The sequence below is a fragment of the Lutra lutra genome, chromosome 2, assembly GCF_902655055.1.
Source record: "Lutra lutra chromosome 2, mLutLut1.2, whole genome shotgun sequence".
Lineage (NCBI taxonomy): Eukaryota > Metazoa > Chordata > Mammalia > Carnivora > Mustelidae > Lutra > Lutra lutra.
Genome location: NC_062279.1, coordinates 202,970,296 through 202,983,760, shown reverse-complemented (window position 1 = coordinate 202,983,760; position 13,465 = coordinate 202,970,296).

Sequence of the window (13,465 nt, the reverse complement as noted above, 5' to 3'; positions counted from 1 at the left end):
TTATAAACTTCAAAGTGGTCATGAGGAGAAGTATTGAGCTTGTTGCTCACACATAACTAGGGCCTACCAGGGGCAGACAAGAGTCATGGCCACGTGCACAACCAGCTTGTGAACCAGGCCATGCTATGGAGTGACTGAGGCTACAAATGTTCCTGGGTCTTAACCAGTAACAAAGCTAAGTAGTTATACAGTACTGGTCAGTTTGTAAGAAAGTCCCAGTTGGAGGATTTGTTTAGTGAGTGACCACAATGTAAGTTCTGTCAAATGTGGTTATTTTCTTAACATCACTATTGTGTTTAGAGTAGACCTCCTTACTGGGTTTGGTTTTGCATTCCTGTTGGTTAAAGGGTAGCTCTAAACTTCAAAAATTGCTCTTAAGAAGATGAGATTTCTCTTTCCCTTTGTAATTTCATTTCTCTAAAATTGAGACCTCTTAGTTTACCAACTATGGATTCTTTTTCTGCAACAGTAAGATTAGTTAACTGACTCAGTCATATTTTCCCATAAATGGCAACATGAGCGGTCCTGAGGTATATTTTTAGATACTGGATTAGTCTTAGAATGTGAATTCTGCACTGTGGGAAAGAATGACATGACCCCATTAAGATTTGAACTCTGCTTTCTGTCACCATGGTTACCATTTGATCATCCTAACTTGCATTCTTGGAATCCAAAGAAACAAATCTAAATAATATCCTCTATAGAAGACAGGAGTCAAAATATGAAATATGTTGTCCTTTATGTGGACAAATACAAACCATTCATGGGCCGCAGGACAAAAATGCCTGCAGAACAAAAGGGAGTAGGGATATGTTTTGCTAGAAGATGCACAATTTCGATTGGTTTTTATAATTTACTATTTAGGAAATGTAAGTTGCAGAACAGCTTAGTGAAAGCAAAATAAGATGAAAAATGAAGCAGTCTGAAAGTTTCATCGAGTGGGCCACATATAGCATATTTTTATCTGTATCTTGTGTTCTAAAACATCTCCTATAGCACCTAGCCCAGTATCTTTTATTATCTGAGTGGCTGCTCTGGTGTCCTGTTTCCTTAGCATTCCTTATTAAAAACATCAGCCTGAAAAATGGAATAAAAACGGGCTTTATCTAAAGCTACAAACCTGATCTTAAAATATGCTAATTCTACAACATCTGATGTATGACCACCATTCCACAAATGTTCATCCCGTCCCTGGCTTTTGTGAGCATAAATCTGCGCCATCAATGGCAGGATTCTTATTCTCTCAAAACTATTCTTCTGTGATTGCACTTCAGGAAAAGGAAACAAAAGTCATTTAATACAACCCCCTTGCTCCCAGTAAATGACTACTTACAAAGAAGCAGTCAAATTTCTACCCACAGAATTGTTAACGTTGAAGGCTCCCTGGCAATCCACCTACCAAACCAGACCTTACCCCTTAGTGGTAATCATAAAAAAGTTGCATGTTTGAATATATTTTACAGTTTAGCTTCTTCTTTAAATCTAGTACTCACTAGGCAAGAAGACATGTTGAGGGTACAATTTCTGCTTTCCTGAAAAGTCAAACTTTTAAATTTTCTTATGTTTCTGGGATTATGGAAATTCTAGTTGACAAGCAGGTTGTGTAGACTGGCCCTATTCTGTGTCATTTGCTGACCATAGCATTAACATGTATTCATGCATATGAGGCTGGGGCTCACTTTGGAGTTTAGATGAATAAGGGCCTCGGTTTCTCTTGGGAGGGGTTCAGTTCTAGGACACATATTGGAGGCTGAGCCGAGAATTCCTTTCTCGAGGTTTAATAGCTTTCATTCAGGAAGCAGTAGTGCTGGACAGTTCCCTCCCACACAAGTAATGCATGGTCAGGAGCAAGTCCACGATTTGGGGGTCAGAATAATAAAAAAGGTGATATTATTGTGGTCCCTTACAATAATAACTTGTTCCTATGCTTCATCATCCATTTCAAGTTGAAATGATATTTTTTCATTTTTATCTCTCCCTTATCTATTTTTGCAATCTTCTTGAAAAATAAAAAAAATTGAATTTTGGCATGAGGAGTTTGGGAACAGTGCCAGTAATCTCTGGAGTGGTCGGGAAATGAGATTTCTCAATTCATGCTCAGTTTGCCCTAAGTACAGGATGTTCAACACATATATACTGTTGGCTTTCTCCAGGGCCTGTGGTTCCACCATTCCTTTGGGTTAAGCATAGTTGTTCCAGGATGTGTGTGAGTGTGTGTGTGTGTGTGTGTGTGTGTGTCTAGAAATTGGACTTTTAACAAGCATTATTAGGCATTTCCAACATAGGCAGTAACTACAAAACACTGGCATCTAGAGAAAGAGCCTCTACCTTGCACTAGTCTACTCTTCCAAGGAGATCATTCCAGTAACTATTGCTGTGCAGCAAAGCACCCCCCAAAGTAGTGGCATTAAAGAGCTATTTTATTATGATTATGGGGCCTCAGGTAGTAAGATCTGAAGGCTGGAGTTGATTCCACTACTTTGGGCTGGGATCATTTGGAGGGTTCTTCATTCACATGCCCGGTAGTTGATGAAGTCTGGTGGCTAAGACTTTAACTGAGCAGTTGGCTCAGACCTTCACATGGCCTCTCCACATGTCTGTTTTCATGGGCTGGTTTGGGCTTCCTCACGGAATGGCAGCTGGATACCATGAATGAATGTCTCAAAAGGACAAGGTAGGAGCATGTGTTATTTTTCTAACCTACCTTGGAAGTCACATAATTTCATTTCTATCATACACCATCAGGTTGAGAGAATTACAAAGATACATGCAGGTTCATGGGCTGTCAAGGTGACCTTGTGAGAAAAGCATGCAAGAGGGGACTATTGTGACTATCTTTGGAAGATAAAATCTGCCATTGAGACCAATCATTTAATTGAAAACTATGAAAAATTTGTAAGGACAATTAGAAGGCCAATATAGTTGAAAACATTATAATAGAAAATTTTTCTTGCTGAGAGTTAAAATCTCTTCACCCAGATGAATTACATCTCACAGTACTAAGAAAACTCACAAATCATATTACTGAGGCATTTCACCAATCTTAAATAACTGTGAAAAACAGGAGACATTGTATGTTGGAAAATTGGTATATATTATTCTGTCCAAAGGAGGAAAAATGGGCTCTATAAATGGTGGCTCAGATATGATCCTAGAGTCTAGTAAATTAAGGGCTAGACTTTCAAAATCCAGTCCAAGGATGACATAAATATAAGTGTGCTTCCTCATTCTTACCTTGTATATCCATGGACAATATTGCTAAATAATCAGACCATAGTATGCCTGCTTGCTTTCTTTCTTCTTTCTTTCTTTCTTTCTTTCTTTCTTTCTTTCTTTTTTTCTTTCTTTCCTTTTTTTTTTTAAGATTTATATATTTGAGAGGGGGGGTGGGGAGGGGCACAAGAAGAGGGAGAGAGAGTCTCAAGCAGTCTCTGCTGCTGAGTGTGAAGCTGGAGTGGGGCTTGACCCCACAACGGCGAGATCACTATCCAAGCCAATACCAAGGGTCAGATGCTTAACCAACTACGCCACGCTGTGCTCCACATCATAGCATTCTTGACAGCTAGAATGTTGGGATAGGACCTAGAATCATTGTTAAAACTATGCCGTAGGCAGCCACTACCAATTAGTTGTTGTTGGCAAGTAAGTTAAAACCTACTTCTTATTTAGAAGCAAACCCCTCTAGAACATTTGTGACAGCGGTTCATAAAATTCTAGAGTGTGTAGGCGTCATACAAGGAACTTTCATTAAATGCAGATTTTCAGACCCAGATATCTTGTCAGCAGGTCTTGGGTAGTTTCCTTTGAAATACTTCGGGATGGACTGTGTTACAGGAACATGTGTGTCTGTGTTCCTGTTAATCTATATCCTTGTCATGGTCCGTTGCCTTAATCGGAAATATACACTCTAAGGTGGCTGGCTAGCATTTAATCAAAAGTTCACCAGAGGAATTCAATTATATTAATCTCCAATGAACACCAGAAATTTTGGTATTTGACTGATGAATATCTGAGTGGGTATTTCTTGATGAAATTATTGGTTTTCATAATATGTGGATTTCCTGGAAATGTCATAGACACCCTCACTGCCCTTACCTACACAGGGTATAAAAATATAGTGGACCCAGCAGTCTGCGTCCTCAGGAATGACACCCAGATTCATCAGAGACTGTTTTAACTTATATGGAGTCTCCTGACTTTGGCTCAGTGATGAGCTGATGCCTGCTGGGAGAATGTTGCTTCTTTTGCCTTCAGTGAACTGTTGAAGGAAGGTTCTGTTGGAGTGGTTAGAGCAATTGGGAGCTGGGACTCCATGGGATTTTGCCAAAGCTGTGGCATGATTGTTGCATGTTTGCTGAGAAATGCTGGTGTGTGTGCCAGGATTCCGTGTGAGATTTGGTTTCAGGGGAATTGCAGAGAGGAAATTCATAACCTTCACTGATGACTCACTGTTGAAGCTGCCTGATGTTTACTGAAAATCCCCTGAAAATTGTACATAACCAAGTTTCAGTAGGTCAGAATCTGACTTATCAGAGACGCCATAGGCGATTCTGATTTGAGACACACATGATTAACTTCTCTATCTCCTTTCCTGTTTCCGTGAAGGACTAATGGACATTTGGTGGTGGGATGTGGGTGTTTGAGGCATTGAATGAATAACCAGATCATCCTTTAAAAAAAAAAAAGTCCTTTATGATCTTGAGATTTAATCAGTTAAAAAAAGATTTAAAACTCATTTAATATTATGTCAACTATGCCTCAATAAACAAAAAAATTGAAGAAGTGGTTTCATAAAAAGCATTTGACCTGGTTAAGAAAGAGGAAAAAAAACTCTGTGATCCTCAGCATCTTCCTAGAGCCCCACAGCCAGATCACGTTTTCGGTAAGTGCTTCGGAATCAACCACTGCAAAGAGCCCCCATCTACAATCTAATGATACTTGCAAAGTCATAATAAGTTCACGAGAAAATACAGTTTTTTCTTGGTGAAAAATCGCTCTCCTATTTTAAAGTGATATCAGGAAGCTAGAGATATCTGGTGGAAAATAATGGGTTTCATTAATATGCTGTGCTTGTAATTCTATTATTATTGTTGTTGTGCCTGAAATTATGACACTTCAATGCTAGGATAGAAAAAAATCATGCCTAACATTATTTTTGCAAAATTTCTCATGATGAAAAAGCATTGGGATGCTTTTTGGAATAAATCTTATAGGAATAGATAAATACCAGTATTTGAAATATTTAAGCCTATTCCTTCATACCCAGACAATAATGCAGTGGAAATAACGTGCCTCATGCATAATGGGAACTATATAAACATTTGTTGACCAACTTTTTGTTGATATAGAGCAAGTAAAGGAAGTGTTTATATGTGGCAAGAAGTTGAATATGTACCCAGCAATGACATTAGAAAACCAGTGTGGGACGTTTCTAAATATAAAAATATAAAAGCTTCTGAATCTTGAGAAATTAATGACAGTGAAGATTTTAGTGTAGAAGACAAAATCGTTAAGGAAAATACCGCTTCAGCCTCAGATGGAAAAATGACAGTTGCTGAAAGACAAGGAGGCTGTTTTCTGCCTGGCAAATTTGTATTGGAGAGAGAAATGGAATCATTAAATTGATAGTAGGGAGTTTTCAAAATTTTAAAATGGCTTTGTTTTTCACAGGATCACAACAGGTTCCATCTAATCCATCAAAACCATTTGCATCTCAGCACTGTTCAGTAGCAAATGAGGCTGTATCTATCCTTGTCTGAAACAGCACAAAATTTTATGGTGGTTACTAAATCATCAAAAGGGGATAAATTATATTGGCATAGATTTTTTTCCCCTGCTTAATAAACTTTTATTGAGATCTTCCATACATAAAAAGGCTCCTTGAGGGGTGCCTGGATGGCTCAGTTGGTTAAGCATCTGCCTTTGTGCCAGGTCATGATCCCAGGGTCCTGGGATTGAGCCCTGCATCAGGCTCCCTGCTTGGGAGGAAGTCTGCTTCTCCCCCTCCTTCCTGCTTGGGGTCTCTCTCACTTATCTCTGTCTCTCTCAAATAAAAAAATAAAATATTTTAAAACAAGAAAAAAAGAAAAGTCTCCTTGAGGAATATGTCCCAACAGAGTCCCATCTCCTGGTACTCTTTCTGAGTAAGTGTCGTCCCGCTAAGGTTGCAGTCTCCCCATTCACTCCCTAAAGTTCTCACTGTACTGAAGGGATGCTTCACACAGAGGTATGGAGAAGGCCCTGCTTCCCAACTTTGTGCTATACTTTGTCACCCAAAACCTTACAGTGCTTTACTGAGCAGGTCACCATGTCTTATGATGTTCCTTTGAAGGTACTTCCTTTGGCTTCTACCTGCAGCCCCTTCTTCACTGGACTCAGAGAGAGGGTTGAGAATAATATCTGAAACAGGAGGCATGATGTCTCTTCCAGTTTAGAGTTTCCCTCTAAAAATTTTCATACAAGTGAAATTTGGTTATGAGAGAGAAAAGGAATTACATATTTGGTACTCAGCAAATCTGTTTAGAATGAACAGTGGACAAAATCAACTCAATGCCTTGGAGGTGTGTTTTGTCTGAGAAATTATTGTGCGTAGTTATAATAGATATAATGACAATATATTTGAGTTATTTGGATATCACAGTCCACAAGGAACCAATTTCTGTCATGATTGATGAACCTAAACTCCCCCTCGACTTTGCAGATGATGATGACTACTTATTGTTTTGTTACTGTTTCCTCTTTTTCTTTAAACCATTCCTTCTATGTAGTTTTCTTTCATAGTATTTAAAACTCCTAGAACAAATGTACATTGAGAAAGACTTCTTCATTTCCCCCAGAAAATAGTAAAAGGCTGTTAATTTGATATAATAGACTATCCAGTCTGTTGATATTTTAATATCAATAATGCATCTGATGTTAAATAAACTAATTTATCTGATGCATAAGAGCATGCTGGTAATTGGTAACATGAAAATCAAACAACAATTTGACTGAAATTGTCATTTCTTAATCAGTTGCTTGGGTTTTTCCCTTCTAAAATTGTAAGCTATGTTAGAGAACTTCCTGTTTTGCATGTTATGGGTCCCCAGAGAGTAGAGAATTAAGAACAAGAATAGTTTAACAATGAAAAGAGACTGGGAAATGAGGAGGCATGTGGGTGTACTATGTCAAGAAAATGACAGAAATGCTGGTTAGCTTTCCTGGTTTATAGTAAACAAAATACATTGCTTAATCATACTATTCTATAGAATACTTTTTTAAACCAGTAATTGACTTTAATGATGAGAATGGTATTTGCTTTTTTATCCCCTCTTTCAAATTATTTCTTTGTGCATGTCATTACATGTTATGTTTACTAGAAACTGGGTTTGTGCATTTTTAAATGACATTTGTAGAGACTATTTATGTAAACTCCACACTCTGCCATGGTAGCCTGATTCTTCAGATGGCCCCTGCTGTTTCAAAGGCTGTTGTGGACCAAGAGCAGTTCTGGAATTACTGAGCTGTTGAACTCACAGGGACTTGGGAGATGATCTTGTCCAATGCCATTTCACAGATGATGGATCTGAGGGTGAAAGAGGTTGAGTGACTTGGCTTGTTCTTGTTATTGGCAGACCCTAAGCTAGAGTATGGTTTTGTCAGTCCCAATCCAATGATTTCTTTTTTTTTTTTAATTAAATTTTTATGTTGAGATCTTTGTGTGTTCACACACAGTTGTAAGAAGTAATACAGAGATCTTTGTACCCTGTACCCAGTTGTCCCCAGTGGTAACATCTTGCCAAACTATAGCACAGTATCACAACCAGGATATTGACCTTGACATCGTCAAGATACAGAGTAGTTCCCTCACCACAAGGATTCCTTGTGCTGTTCTTCTACATCTACACACACTTTTAATCCAACCCACTCTTAAATCATTGGCAACCACTGTGATCTCTTCTCCATTTTTATAATTTTGTCATTTCATGAAGGTTATATAAACGGAAACATGCAGTATAAAATCTCTTGAGATTGGCTTTTTTTCACTCAGTGTCATGTTCTGGGGGTCCATCTAGATGGTTATGTATATCACTTTGTCTCTCTTATTACTGAGTAAGTAGGGATATAACATCAATTTGTTTTTTTTTCTCAGACTATTTCTGTTCCAATTTTGGGAAATCCCAGCCATTTTCCACCTTTAAGGTTAAGAAATATACTTAGGAAGAAATAGTTTGATTTTGACAATCCTCCTTTTGTGTTTGGAGACTTAGGAAAATTATAAAGACAGCAGAGACCCATGTAGTATAAGGGGTGTTTTGGTGGTGGCCCAACGTCCTTTTGTTTTGTGTTGAGAGTGAGCAGGACTTTAGGGAAGACCTCCATAGTTGAGAAGACAATTTCTGAGAAGTATGATTAGAAGGAGGGCCTACCAAACCTTATGTCTATGTGAGGTAGCCTCCCCAGGGGACCAATGTCTCAGCTATTATTAAATGGGACAAAACAATTGCAGATCTCATCTCTGTGTCACAAAAGCGATTTGCAGGTGCCGATTGTCAATACTGAAAGTGGAGTGTGGCCAGAAGACATGATTTAGCACCTGTCTACTCTCTAAAAATGTGCTGTGGGTTTTAATGACCTGAAATAGTTGCGATTTGGCTCCTGCATAATCCCATAAAGATAGATTCATTAGGAAGGCAAAATGCTTGTAGGTGAGAAATGTGCTTTAATTCTTGAATTAAATTTTAGTTCAAATCACAATGGGCTGCATGGCATTTGCACTGTGGACATTTGTAAGTACACTTAGTGATCAGAAAAACTTCCAGAATTTCAGAACTGTCATTTAGGAGATGGGAGGTCACAAAGCCATACCCACCTCCCTCTGTGTACTTATATGCTCTAACCATTTAAAGATGACTTGAAGAGACAGTGGTGGAGGGAGGAGAAAAATGGCCTCGAGAATTAAAGAATGGAGTTGAGGTACACACTTATTTGAAGAACTATTAGATGAAGAGACAGAAACTTTGGAAACATAAAACAAGTGAAAGGGGGAATATGATATGACTTATTAAGTTGAATGGACAATCTTTAAGAAATGTTCCTTAATGTAAAGTGAGGTTCGCATGCTGTGTGATCCCTAGAATGGAGTGAGAGTGTGAGAATTTGAGGGTATGGACAGGGGCTTGTGCAGTGGCACGAGGGGCTCTTAAAGCTACATTGCCCAGATCTCAGGCACTAGAAAGGACTGGAAGGAACTAGAAGGGAAGTGCCGATTCATTTGGATTTTTATTTTCACATCAGCAGTTTTAATTTGAAGTTGCCTGCCTGAGACTCGGTGATTTAATGTCTTTTTAATGCCGATAGATTTCCCTGCCAGCACTGTGAAATCCGTTGTGAAGCTGAACGGGGGTAATCAGCCTGGTATTAAAAATGAACAGTTTGGAGAGTCATTTCTGTAACTTCTGAGGTCAGAAATAATTTATCATTCTTCAAAAAGCCGGGCTGCTGGTATCTCTGCCTGCTCTGATTTTAGCCAGCCATCCCTGTGGTGAGGGCTGGCTTTGAATTTAGCCCACAGACACTTAGACGTGATTTTTATGTAACGTGTCTTTATTTCTACTGTCCCTCACTCCAAGAGGCCTGTTCTTATAAAAGTAACTGCGGTCTTTCTGGAGTACAAAGTTACAATATCAGAAGTTACCAAAACATAAGGGCTGCTAGTCGGTTGGGGCAGCCAGGTGTGAAGTTTCGGGTGAGAGTCTTACAAATTCCCTGGCATTTCTCACACTGTATGGTAAGTACGAAGGTTTGATCCGTTTCCCTCTGGGCTTGTACCCAAGTCACTCTATCTTCTACCATCTCCCCGACCCAGTGCAATGGGCCAGTTTGGGGCCACCCAGCCGGCCAGCGAGGGATTGCTGCCGAATATATACACAATTCCTCTCTACAGGCTTCAGACTTCAGAGTTAACAGCAGAACTTGCTGGTTTTGCTAGAGCAAGTGAGAGCGACACCCAGAGAATTGGCGTTCTCCAGGGGTGCTTCTGTGGTCAGGTGGGGTAGGTAAATCTTCCAGCAGAAGGAGATGAGTCAGAGAGCAGAGTGAAATGAGCAGCTTCCCAGCGGCCACCTCTGGCATGGTCTCTGCCACTACAGGCACAGAAAGGAGTCAGTGCTAGTCTCCCAGAGAGGTCTGTACCTGCCCAGGTAGGAAGACAACTGACAGTGAAGGAGGTTTTGAATGGATAGGTGCTATCTGCTTGAGAGGCTAGCCCCTCACCCACCCCTTCTAGCACTGATTTTTCATTTATTCTTGCCTTCAGTGTCTTTTCATAGGAAAGAAGGGGCATAGAAGGAGCAGCATGGAATACAGGGAAGGACTGTAATAAACTCTAATAAACTAGACCATTTGGTCTTGAAACCATGCTTTGCAACTTAACTCCAGCATATTCTCCAGCCATTCAATGCCCTGGTTTTTCCTCATCTGTAAAGTAGGGGTAATAATACCTATTTTCTTGGGTTTTTATATAGACTGAATAAGTTTATAAATGTGTTCCCATGATCTGTTACTGTATTACTTTAACCTTAGTGTGTTAAGACAACAATGATCATTTTACTATTATTGCTCATGGCTCTAGTAGTTGACTAGGTTCACCTAGGCCATTCCTATTCAGCGTCTATTATGCAGCCCCAGTCAACTGGTGCCTGGGGCTTGGAGTCATCTTGACCTCAGCTGGAGCTCTTGGTTGGAACACTTCCTTCTGGGCTCCCCATGAGGTTCGGGCTTCCTTAAAACACGGAGACTGGATTTCAAGACCAGGTGTCCCAGCAGAACTGGATGAAGGGTTTGTCACCATTCCTGAACTAATCTCAAAAGTCCCATGGCATCACTTCTTCCACATGCTGTTGGATAAAGGAGCCATAAAGGTCCATTCTGGTTCTAGGGGAAAGTCCCCCCGTCCTACCAGTCAATAGGAAGAGGGTCAACATTACTCTGTAAGAAGAGTATATGGGAGCGGGTAAGTTGTGGTAGCCAGCTCTGGAAAAACCAGTGTGCCACAGAATGCAGTCCACTTACAACAGTATCTGGTTCATGACTGCTCAGTAAGTATTAGTTATCATCATTCATTGGATTCCAAACCTGTTGCCCTCAACGTGGGGCATCCCATTGCTTCTGACCCCAGCGTCATTTCTAAGGAAGTTCTGGGAGCGAGTTTCTCTTAGCTCTGTGGTTGTAATGATGCTGCTACATACCTGAGCCTAAGGCTCTGTAAGGAAGAACCCCTGGGTCTGAGGCTGTTGTATCCTTTTGAAGAGAACCTTGAGGGGAAGAATAGGAGGAAATTCAAGCTAGCCTGGAAAATGTACATGGGTCATTTGGTCATAGCATGGCCACAGCGATGTTGGAAACCAAGCACACTCTACTCCAGGTCACTTCACCTGTATGCCCTTCAAGTGACCCCGCAGAGTTAACTTCCAGAAGGAGCTTACCACAGTCTCACCCTCATACTCATCAAGACTTGTAAGCTTATGATAGAATTTTTTTTGAGTACAATTTTTCTTGGCACTAGGCAGGGTCCCTCTGAGGTTGAATTCCTCTGAAGCCAGTCACCTCATGGACATTCTGGGTAGTGTTTGTTTGATTTTGGGGTGACCCTCATTTGAACCTGAATCTCAAAGACAAATGGATTAGATAGCTTAGACATGGGAACACCAGTCCAAAGCCAGAGCTTTAGGGCTTTTGTTGCAAGTAAATGAAACAGAGGAAAAAACTTCTTGCATGCCGTCTGCTTCTTTATAGACCAAACAGCCCCAGTAGCAAGCCTTGGGCCCCAGACAGTATTGACAGACCAGAGCGGCTTTCTCCAGATGTGTCTGGACCCTCCACAACTCCTTTTACCTTTACTTGATGTAATATCTTTCAACTTAAAAAAAAATTAAACTGTAACCTTATCCCTCTTCTTTATAGAAGAAGGAATCTCTATGACTCAAACAGAAAAGCAAAGCAATCAAAAACTTTAGAAAGGTTTTAAACTATTCAAAAGTGAATATCACAAAGGAGGCTTGCACGGCCTCTGTGGATATCATTCCACTATGTAAATTTACCTAGGGTTTCCGGTGATAGCTAAAGTTATGTACAGCTCTCCTAAAGGTCCTAATGGAGGTTTTGGCATTGAAGTCAGCCACATGTTGAATCTGATAGTAACTCAGTAGTTCATTGCTATTAAATCCTTGTAGGTGGATTATATCCGTTTGGTATTGATATGTAGGGAAAGAATGAAAGCAAACATTTCAGGGCCCTAGACCTCCAGATCAGTCAGTCTTTCATTGGCTTGTTCTGCCTACTGACAAGACCAAAAGACATCCTGGGAAGAACGGCCTCTCTGCAGATTGGCTGCGGGAGAAGGGAGAGAACCAGAGCAAGTCATGAGTAGGAGAATGATTCCACTGAACTCATGCTCATACAGCAGAGGCCAAGAAAGAATGAGGAGGAAATAAGGAATAGGAATTGAAAAATAATAATAGAGTTTATCATATGAGATGACATTGCCATCTGAAGACTGATAACGTCTTCTTATTGTCCTAGGCTGAAATTCTTATCCCAAACCAAAACAAAGATCGATTGTGTAATATTTTTATAGCATCTGTGTCTTGGTTTGGATTCACCCAAAAGCACATTGACATAGGACTTGGGTGCAAGTAGTTTATTTGAGGGGGGTAAGCACAAGTGAGAAAGTAAGGGAAAATCAGTAGAGAGTGTGTTAATGAGTTGTAGACATCTGGATCTCAGTCCTGCTGGGGACCCTTTGAGGAACCATGCATAGAACATTTCAGAACTGTCCTACATAAGGATCAGGAATCTGGGCCATTAAATATTTGGTTCCAGGCCCTACTTGTTGAGGTTTGCACTTGGGATGTAAATTTCCTTCCTTCCTTCCTCCTTCCTTCCTTCCTTCCTCTCTCCTTCCCTCCCTCCTTCTCTTCTTCCTTCCTCCCTCCATCCCTGTTACTCTTCCTCTCTCCCTCCCTTCTTTCTTCCTTCTTCCTTCCTTCCCATCTATATATTCTAGACTTGTGTGTGTTTAGCTAACTGAATGAATGAATGAATGTCAATGGAACTATATTTAGAAGAGCACAGATGGTTTGTCTACACTTTGTCTTCTGACACACTATTATCTCATCTATCTGATAAAGGGGGAGAAGATATTTCATCCTGCCACCATCTGGTCTAGACAAAATCTCCAGAGTTTGTTTAAAAAAGATAATTGGCTATTTGTTCCTCTACCCCATGGATTTTGCTTGTGAAAGAGCCCATGTACTGTTCCTCCCTGAACTCACCATGCTCTTTCTGGATCCATTCAGACCCTGAAACTCCTAGAAGAAAACAAAGCAGGATGCATTAGGGGGCTAAGGGAATATATTAAATCTTGAGAGATTTGGTCTCCTCAAATAAGATGAGGAAACTAGGAGGGGAGACCAAGTAGCATTAT